At 44.7% G+C, this 10,116-nt stretch overlaps 1 protein-coding gene across 2 annotated transcripts in view; it reads right to left on the reverse strand.

Moving 5' to 3' along the window:
- Nucleotides 1-9,913, reverse strand: part of LOC143715427 (uncharacterized) — a 34,583-nt gene extending 24,670 nt beyond the window's left edge. Inside the window, exon 1 of one of the 2 annotated variants that reach the window (XM_077207210.1) lies at nt 9,806-9,895. The gene's annotated coding sequence lies outside the window, so the exon portion shown is untranslated. Of the gene's footprint in view, nt 1-9,805 lie in introns of both variants that reach the window. The other variant, XM_077207214.1, reaches the window with a different exon arrangement.
- Between the last annotated feature and the right edge of the window lie 203 nt (nt 9,914-10,116).

Genomic DNA, 10,116 nt, shown 5'->3' on the forward strand with positions numbered 1-10,116 from the left:
GATGGCTAACTGTAGTAGCGTTTAGTCCACTGTCTATAATAGCCTAATTTAGAGATCACTTTTTTTTTTAACCGACTACCGACAACTTTGATCGGTTAACGTTGATGCGGTCAACCATCGGTCAAACGGTCATCGGTTAGCATCCCTATTCCTGATACACGTTTTTGTTCCATAGGTGCTTGTGTGGGAAATGCGAGGCAATGTTCACAGCTGAGGAAAGTCAGTGCTGCAGGGAGGTGGATGCATACTGGGGCTTCACCCCCAGACTTGATGTACAGTGCCTATCGCCGGGATGATAATCCTCATATCTGCAGTGAACGCTACACAAGGCCGCGTTTTTCGAAGCCGATGCGGATGAGAAATCCCGTCTCTTCACCTGCACAAACTGCACCCAGGCACGAAAGATAGCACCGTCCTTTTTTTGGTTAGGAAACCTGTGGACTCTATGTCCTGACAGGCTCGATGTCCTAACCTCCACAAACACAATAATTTACCACGACGATGATAAATTAAAATATAAAAACTACCGAAAACACTGACTCACGACCGCTCTTACTGAATACCAACCTACTCTGCTCTGAGCTGAGGCTCCCTTTCGTGACATAAAATGACGCGATGTTGAAAAAAAATCTTTTTCACGAGCAGTCAAAGAAACGCTCACTTTATCTACTAAATTGGTGCCCTTATGTCATTTTAAAACATTTTAAATCCTGCATTAACTTTTCATATGGTATTTTCATACAAGGTTATATATTAATTTAGATTTTTTTTTACCTGCAATATGCTCTTTAAATATAAGGAATAATTATTGTGTGTCCGATTGGTCCAGACGCTACAAAACCTTTATGTTGAGACTCTCCACATCCTCACGTAACGTCCATCTACGCATTTCTGCCAAAGCGCGCATCTGTGTTTACTCACCATACTGTTTGCCGGTGTGTCTTTGTAACGTTAATCTCATCATCTAAAATAAAGCCTGACAAGATTGACCCTAAATTATTAACCCTAAACACGTTTTGTCACAAAAGCCAGAATTGTTCACAGTCATGGCATCGCAGTTCATGTTTTACAGCAGAAACCGACAAGCGCCCTTGGTGTTTGTGAACACATCTCGATAAGTCCGTTTTAGCGAATCAGCGCTTAATATTCAGGTCAGGTGACAAGGCTGTTAGTCACTTCAAAAAGGCACACTAGCTGAGAGGATTTTTGTCAAAGCTGACTAAAAGTGTTCGAGGATGGATAATTTCAACAAACTTGATGAACCCTTGATATCTAAAAGCTGAAACTTTTTCAAACAACCTTGCTAAAGCAGCACTTTAGTGGTGAGGGAAAAGCGTCTGAGTAGCGTCTGTGTAGACGGCCGGCGGAAGTACCGCCCTACTGTTTACAAAGCGACCAATACAATTTGAACTATCCTCCTTCGCATGGTCGAGTGGGGCGGTACTTCCGCCGGCGCCCGCGACATCGACAGTGACCTTTCAACGTGATGACGTAGTTCCCGGCGTGTTGCAGATCAGCCCAATCCGAAAAATTGTAGTTAAAAAGTATATATATATTTTTTGAAAATGACCTATCATTTCGCGAGATAAGACCCTCATCCTCAGCTGTGATCGTGCACAGCTGTTTCAAGCACTTCAAAGACCTTTGAAACTGCATTGATTTGGACTTCAAAATGCTGGTTGTCATTGAAGTCCATTATTCGAAGAAAAATCCAGAAATGTTTTCCTCAAAAAACTTAATTTCTCTTCCACTGAGGAAAGAAAGACATGATATCTTGGATGGCATTGGGGTGAGTAAATTATTAGGAAATTTTCATTTTGAGGTGAATTAATCCTTTAAACATAGCACGATGTGATTGGAATGGTTCCCCAAAGCATCTAGCAAGACACAATACAGGTGAACATTTTGAAAAGGAACATATCGGTTAATAACGTAACCTTGGTTCCCTGATATAACGGAGTGAGTATTGTGTAGACAGCCGTGCTGTGGGGCTACATGACTCTGTGTATGTCGCTTCAGTCGAATTAATCCGGATTCGGGATGCGCCCCGGTTGGTTCGTGCAATTCTCAGCACTGCGTTAAAGTAACACCAGGTAACTTTTCAACCTTCATAATATATTTCCAAGTCTCTTGTGATGGTACATCGACTTACAATAGGTTCAATGACACGTCTGCCATAGCCTGACGGGGTCTGTAGGGCTTTTAATCGTACTTTTAAACTTCGGGTTTCGGGTAGTAACCGGCGAACAAAGAGAACTACAAAACTCGACTGCTTTACACTTCCACCACCACCCCCACTTCCTTAAAATCGCAGGGCTGTCAAGGCTCATGCATTGAGCGTGACAGTCACTCATTTCGGTCTTTTTTCACGCTCCCCCGCCACACATTGTATTCCTCACGCTGAAAAACTATTTGTAATATATTTAATATGCCGCAGCGCCCAAAACTCTGGCCGCGCCAGTCACACTGTGGAACAGGCATGAATTCAAGCGCGTCTCCTCTGGTGTTGTTCGTCTGGTGTTGTTAGCCAATCAGAAAATAGCACTATTGTATCTGGGTAACATTTAACGCAACAACAAATGACACCCCGTAGTCTGGGGTGTTTTTTGTCTGCCTGACTATGTTACGGAAGCTATCTTATCCTCTGTTTATCTTCATGAATCAGGTAATGATTATTTGTCTTGCCTCAAGCTACAATGCAAATCGATTTGTAAAATTTGCAGATTTATTTATGGTAGCTTGATATTATAATACTGAAGATATATGGTTATTATCTACCACTCAAACATTGCATTGAAGTATCATATAGATTCAGTAAAACGGTAACCAATAGACTAGGCTACTATAATGACACTGGCTTGTAAACGTGATCATCGCGATCATTTGTCGTTAGAAAAAAAATAAAACCCATGATATTATATTCATATGACATGCTGAAATATATGCCACTGTACCTGGGATGAAGACATTTCACACGCGACGCAAGCAGAACCCCTGCATGTGACCTCCTCCTACAGTGTTCAGGGCTATCATGGTTGTCAACAAATGCACGATGACAGAGTTTACGACAGTAGTAGAGGACAATACTGTTTCCCAACTGTAGGGGGACCCCGAGAGCAAAAGTTACCTGGTGTTACTTTAATGTAATAAAAGGCTTAAATTATCGGAGAAAATGTAGTTCTCCCCATTGCATCTAGAAAGTTCCTACCTCAGGGAACCAAGGTTAGCGTAAGACGTTATATTATTCAATAAATATCTAAAATAATCAGAAATCTAACAACATGACAGAAATCCAATTGAAATGTACACTATATGTAACATATGGCACTCTAGCTGTTAATAAACAAAACTGCATGCATCTTGCAGAAAAACATTGTAGCTGGAGCTATTTCTCTGTTTATGTCTATGACGATTCATGCAGCGTGCAGGATTATTAGGCACGTTGATTTTCTGATCATATTTTTTTTCCAGGAACATTTTACCAATTCCAAATCCCATTACTCTTAATAACTACTATAAATGTTGTATTTTATCATTTATAAGTGATATATAATATTGTACATGAAGGCTGGAAATGAAAATGCCTCATATTCATAATTATAGGTAGGTTTTCTTTTACAGATAAAATAAGCCCAAAAAGAGATTTAACCCAGATTGAACAGTCAAAAATTATTAAATGCCCATGAGAATTATGCAATACTAAAAATTGCAGTTAAGGCGTGACTATTGGACAGTGAAATGCTCATTGGGTCAGCAGGGTCAGACAGCAAAACGTCTCTGGTTACTCACGTAACCGTAGTTCCCTGAGAGGAGGGAACGAGACATTACGTATGGGGAAATCCATTTTCCTCGAATCATGAAGTCTGATAGAATAACTCTTTTGCTTGCAAATAGCCAATGGCGGTCCCGCCATCACCTGATTGGCTGACACTGCTCAATATAGGTGACGGCGGGCGCCAGAAACCTCAGAATCTTAGCTGAACGAGAGTAAGGAGACTGAGAGTCCCTCCCACACGGCAGGTTACGTAATGTCTCGTTCCCTCCTCTCAGGGAACTACGGTTACGTGAGTAACCAGAGACGTTCCCTTATCGAGTCGGTCTCTCGACATTACGTATGGGGAACAATAAAACCCCCGCCGTGTGGGAGAAACCCCGCCCAGCTCTCAGGAACAGACACCGGACCTGGTTGAAACATCTATTGGCACCGAGCCAACTCGGCATCTGCACCAACGAAGGCCCCTCCCATCAAGCTAAGCACGCTGAACTGAATGGAGGGAGATTGCAGCAAGTGATTGGTGCTTAGGAAAATACTGCCGGCTATGAATGCGGACATAACAAAGGGTACAATATAGTGAACATGATAGCTATGCTAATAATAACTCGCACTGTCTGACGACTAGTCGAACCGTGGCTAGAGCGCGCGCCATCGGTGCAGTCTAGCCTAGTCCAACGACAGCTCAGCTTTCTCTCCCTGCACTGACAGACATGTGGTGCGAATGAAGGGATATTCAAGTTATAGAATCTCGCGAAGGTATTACGAGACGACCAACCTGCCGCGAAACAAATGTCTTGAATAGACATGCCTTTCGCCCACGCCCATGATGACGCCAAACTCCTAGTGGAGTGGGCGTGCACCCCTATAGGGAAACGGCTTCCCGTGAAGCATAAGCCAGCCAGTGCACAGCCTCCACTATCCAGTGAGATAGCCTCCGTTTCGACAGCGCGCCGCCTCTTAGCACCCGCGTAGCAGACGAAGAGCTGCTCTGAAGTTCGAAACTGGCTAGTTCTGTTCACATAAGCACGCAGGGCACGCATGGGGCACAAGCGTACTTCTGAGACTCTGGAACACTGACCTCATCCGGGCAAAATGCTGAAATTGCAACCACCTGGGCTCTGATGAATATACGCAGTAGATAATAGCCCCATAATAGCATAGCACCTCAGTAAACAACAAACACATAGCCGTAGCTACAACTGTGAGTAGACGAGTTAGCACAGAATAGCCAGTTGTACTGAAGGAAACGGGGCAACATAACAGCATAGCACATGTACGTAACAGCATCGGTCGCTGTAGCGCATCCATGCATGTACATAACGCAGCATAAGTCGCCGTAGCGACAGAACTGCGTAGAGACAGAAACTGAGATGTACAGTTCGATCAGGATGGCTAGCTGCACGGAAACGGGGCAGCATTACAGCATAACACATGGTAAATTGCACATCCGTGTACGTACATACATTCAGAAACTGTGAGTATGCACAGTAGATTAAGATAGCTAGTTTTGCACTGAAAGAAACAGAGCAACAAAATAGCAACACACGTCCTTATACGTACATAAGTGCAGTGTAGTCGCTGTAGCGACAAACTGAATATGCAGTTAGATAGGATAGCTGGTTGTTGCACTGAATGATAGAGGGCAACATAACAGCATAACACATCAGTGTGCACATTTTAAACATCTGTGTGTATAATGCAGCTCAAGTTGCTGAAGCGACCGAAACTGCATGAATATGCGTACACAATGGTCCATTACATTGAAGGGCAGCATAACGCTTCAATATCTACACAGATGCAATGCAAGTCGCCGTAGCGACGACTGAGACTATGCACAAGCATAGTTACATTTTTGTGTACAAAAAACACAGCGTCAGAGGCATAGCGACATCGACTGTGAATACGTAGTTAATCGGAATAGCCGGCTGCACTGAGGATACAGGGCAACATATAACGGCATAAATCATAGACACATATCAATGTACATAACACAGCGTCTGTGGCATCGCGCAACAACTGTGACTACACAGTAAAAGAGTAGCCAGTTGCACTGAAGGATACAGGGCAATATATAGCGGCGTAATAGTTACACATATCAGTGCGTTGTGTGTACACAGCGTCAGTTGCATCGTACAACAATTGTGAATACGTAGTGATCAGAATAGCCATTTGCACTGAAGGATAGGGCAAAATATGACGGCATAGATCATAACACATATCAGTGTGTAGTGTGCACAAACACAGCGTTAGTTGCATCGCACGACAACTATGAATACGCACTGCGTAGTAATCAGGATAGCCATTTGCACTGAATGACACAGGGCAATATATAATGGCATAAATCATTACACATAACAGAGTGCGGTGTGCATAAACACAGCGTCCGTTGCATCGCACGACAACTATGAATACGTAGTAATCAGAATAGCCATTTGCACTGAATGACACAGGGCAATATATAAGGCATAAATCATAACACATATCAGTGTGTAGTGTGCACAAACACAGCGTTAGTTGCATCGCACGACAACTATGAATACGCACTGCGTAGTAATCAGGATAGCAATTTGCACTGAATGACACAGGGCAATATATAATGGCATAAAACATTACACATAACAGAGTGCGGTGTGTACGTAACACAGCGTCAGATGCATCGCGCACGAACTGTGAATACGTAGTAATCAGAATAGCCATTTGCACTGAATGACACAGGGCAATATATAAGGCATAAATCATTAAACATATCAGTGTGCAGTGTGTACAGCGTCAGTTGCATCGCACGACAACTGTGAATACGTACTGCGTAGTAACCAGAATAGCCATTCCACTGAAGGATACAGGGCAATATACAACGGCAAATTCATATAGTGTGCAGTGTGTACATAAACACAGTGTCAGTTGCATCGCGCAACAACTGTGAATACGTACTGCGTAGTAACCAGAATAGCCATTGCACTGAAGGATACAGGGCAATATACAACAGCAAATTCATATAGTGTGCAATGTGTACATAAACACAGTGTCAGTTGCTTCGCGCAACAACTGTGAATACGTACTGCGTAGTAACCAGAATAGCCATTGCACTGAAGGATACAGGGCAATATACAACGGCAAATTCATATAGTGTGCAGTGTGTACATAAACACAGTGCCAGTTGCATCGCACAACAACTGTGAATACGTACTGCGTAGTAACCAGAATAGCCATTGCACTGAAGGATACAGGGCAATATACAACGGCAAATTCATATAGTGTGCAGTGTGTACATAAACACAGTGTCAGTTGCATCGCGCAACAACTGTGAATACGTACTGCGTAGTAACCAGAATAGCCATTGCACTGAAGGATACAGGGCAATATACAACAGCAAATTCATATAGTGTGCAATGTGTACATAAACACAGTGTCAGTTGCTTCGCGCAACAACTGTGAATACGTACTGCGTAGTAACCAGAATAGCCATTGCACTGAAGGATACAGGGCAATATACAACGGCAAATTCATATAGTGTGCAGTGTGTACATAAACACAGTGCCAGTTGCATCGCACAACAACTGTGAATACGTACTGCGTAGTAACCAGAATAGCCATTGCACTGAAGGACACAGGGCAATATATGGCATAAATCATTACACAACAGTGTGTAGTGAGTACGTAACGCAGCGTCAGTTACATCGCGCAACAACTGTGAATACTTACGGTGTAGTAATCAGAATAGCCATTGCACTGAAGGACACAGGGCAATATATAATGGCATAAATCCTTACACATAACAGTGTGTAGTGAGTACGTAACACAGCGTCGGTTGCATCGCACAACAACTGTGAACACGTACTTGCAGTAATCAGAATAGCCATTGCACTGAAGGACACAGGGCAATATATAATGGCATAAATCCTTACACATAACAGTGTGTAGTGAGTACGTAACACAGCGTCGGTTGCATCGCACAACAACTGTGAACACGTACTTGCAGTAGTCAGAATAGCCATTGCACTGAAGGACACAGGGCAATATATAATGGCATAAATCCTTACACATAACAGTGTGGTGTGTACGTAACACAGCGTCAGTTGCATCGCGCACCAACTGTGAACACGTACTTTGCGGTAATCAGAATAGCCATTGCACTGAAGGACACAGGGCAATATATAATGGCATAAATCCTTACACATAACAGTGTGGTGTGTACGTAACACAGCGTCAGTTGCATCGCGCACCAACTGTGAACACGTACTTGCAGTAATCAGAATAGCCATTGCACTGAAGGACACAGGGCAATATATAATGGCATAAATCCTTACACATAACAGTGTGGTGTGTACGTAACACAGCGTCGGTTGCATCGCACAACAACTGTGAACACGTACTTGCAGTAGTCAGAATAGCCATTGCACTGAAGGACACAGGGCAATATATAATGGCATAAATCCTTACACATAACAGTGTGGTGTGTACGTAACACAGCGTCAGTTGCATCGCGCACCAACTGTGAACACGTACTTGCAGTAGTCAGAATAGCCATTGCACTGAAGGACACAGGGCAATATATAATGGCATAAATCCTTACACATAACAGTGTGGTGTGTACGTAACACAGCGTCAGTTGCATCGCGCAACAACTGTGAATACACACTGCGTAGTAATCAGAATCGCCATACAGGGCAATGAATGCTGCGGCGGGGGCTGGGCGCCAGCCACCGGGAAAGCATTGACTGCTATATGAAATGGTATAGCTCGTCCGCGGCATCATGCACGGGGACATAGATAGCCATCTCCTCGGGTTTCCCCGAGCTTCCGTTCTGCGATGCGTCTCCCGTCTATGAGGCGTGTAATAATGTTGGGGAGGAAGCTCTTTTGCTGAGACATGTAATGTACCTTGTTATTGAAACAGAACACAGCGGTTTCAGAAACAACACATTCTCGTCGAACTCTGGGCGGGAACACGCCCTCTTCGCACCGGTCCGACGAACACGTCCCGCGCTCTTTCCTCCCTGACACGCACATCAGGAGCGCTGTTTTTTTTTGTTTTTTTTAGCGACTTCCTGAACTGCCTCTCGCTTCAGCTTTACGGCCCGCGCCGAGGCCACCTTTCCGACGGCAGCTCCTTGGGCGCTGTCCACTCCAGCACCATATCTGCCACCGCCTCAGTGAGAATGACCCTAAGCTCCGCATCCAAAGAGGCGAGGGCGCCTTCAGACGGAGACTCGGACTATTGGCGTCGTCATCGTCGTAACCGAACGAGATAATTCCCGTGCTTCCTCAAGAGGGCGGTAAATGGCCTCAAGATTAACTCACGGGCTCTGCCACGTGAGGATGGCGTGGACCTTGGGCCGACGTCAGCGCCTCAACAGAACCCGCGAATGGAGATCTCTGCCGTCTCCCGGTCCGCGGCTCGACGGCGGCAGACTGGGGAGAGGCAGGAGACACTAGGTCGTCGCTACGTGTAACGGCCAGCCTTGCACGAAGGATCTGATGGGAAGCTCCTCACAGGCGGGACATCCCGATCCCTCGAGTGCCGCCTCTGCGTGGTCCCGACCCAGGCACAGCACACAAGTTGTGTGCGTCCGGGGATTCAATGGGTCCACCACACGGGCGACAAAGAGACATAATATAATCCACCGGAACGCGAGAGGGGAATTAAAACTCCTTAATATACTCCGCTCTGAATGCGTACATCAACGGTGAAAACAGACTCGAGTGAAGAAAAAAGATTCTGAGGTTTCTGGCGCCCGCCGTCACCTATATTGAGCAGTGTCAGCCAATCAGGTGATGGCGGGACCGCCATTGGCTATTTGCAAGCAAAAGAGTTATTCTATCAGACTTCATGATTCGAGGAAAATGGATTTCCCCATACGTAATGTCGAGAGACCGACTCGATAAGGGAACTCTCCACATTAGTGCGTTTCTCTCCAGTATGAACTCGCTCGTGTGATTTTCTGTGCAGACAAACCTTATTCGCGATATGAGGGCTTGTACTCTGGAGCTGGTTAATGTTAAACTCTGTAATCTGGGAACATCCCTCACCTGCAGACTGGAAATATACCACGGCATCCTGAGAAAATACTCCACATTGGTCCTTCATTCACGATTGTTAACGGTGTCACTTTCAGCCTCAACTGGTGAAAGTTTCAGCACGTCGGTCTCGTCTCTCTCTCTCTCTTTCTCTCGCTTCTCTCTTCTGCGCAGCCGCAGTTCGCGATGTCATGTTTCTTAAAGGGGCCGCATATTATACCATTGCATTCAGGGTGTTACTTCCTTCATAAGGCAATAGTCAGGGAAAGTAAGGCAATCGATTTGCCTGCTTTTTAAAGTAGGGTTAACTAATTAGAAATAAC

The sequence above is a fragment of the Siphateles boraxobius genome, unplaced genomic scaffold (assembly GCF_051911475.1).
Source record: "Siphateles boraxobius isolate OS27281-9 unplaced genomic scaffold, OSU_SipBor_1 6, whole genome shotgun sequence".
NCBI lineage: Eukaryota > Metazoa > Chordata > Actinopteri > Cypriniformes > Leuciscidae > Siphateles > Siphateles boraxobius.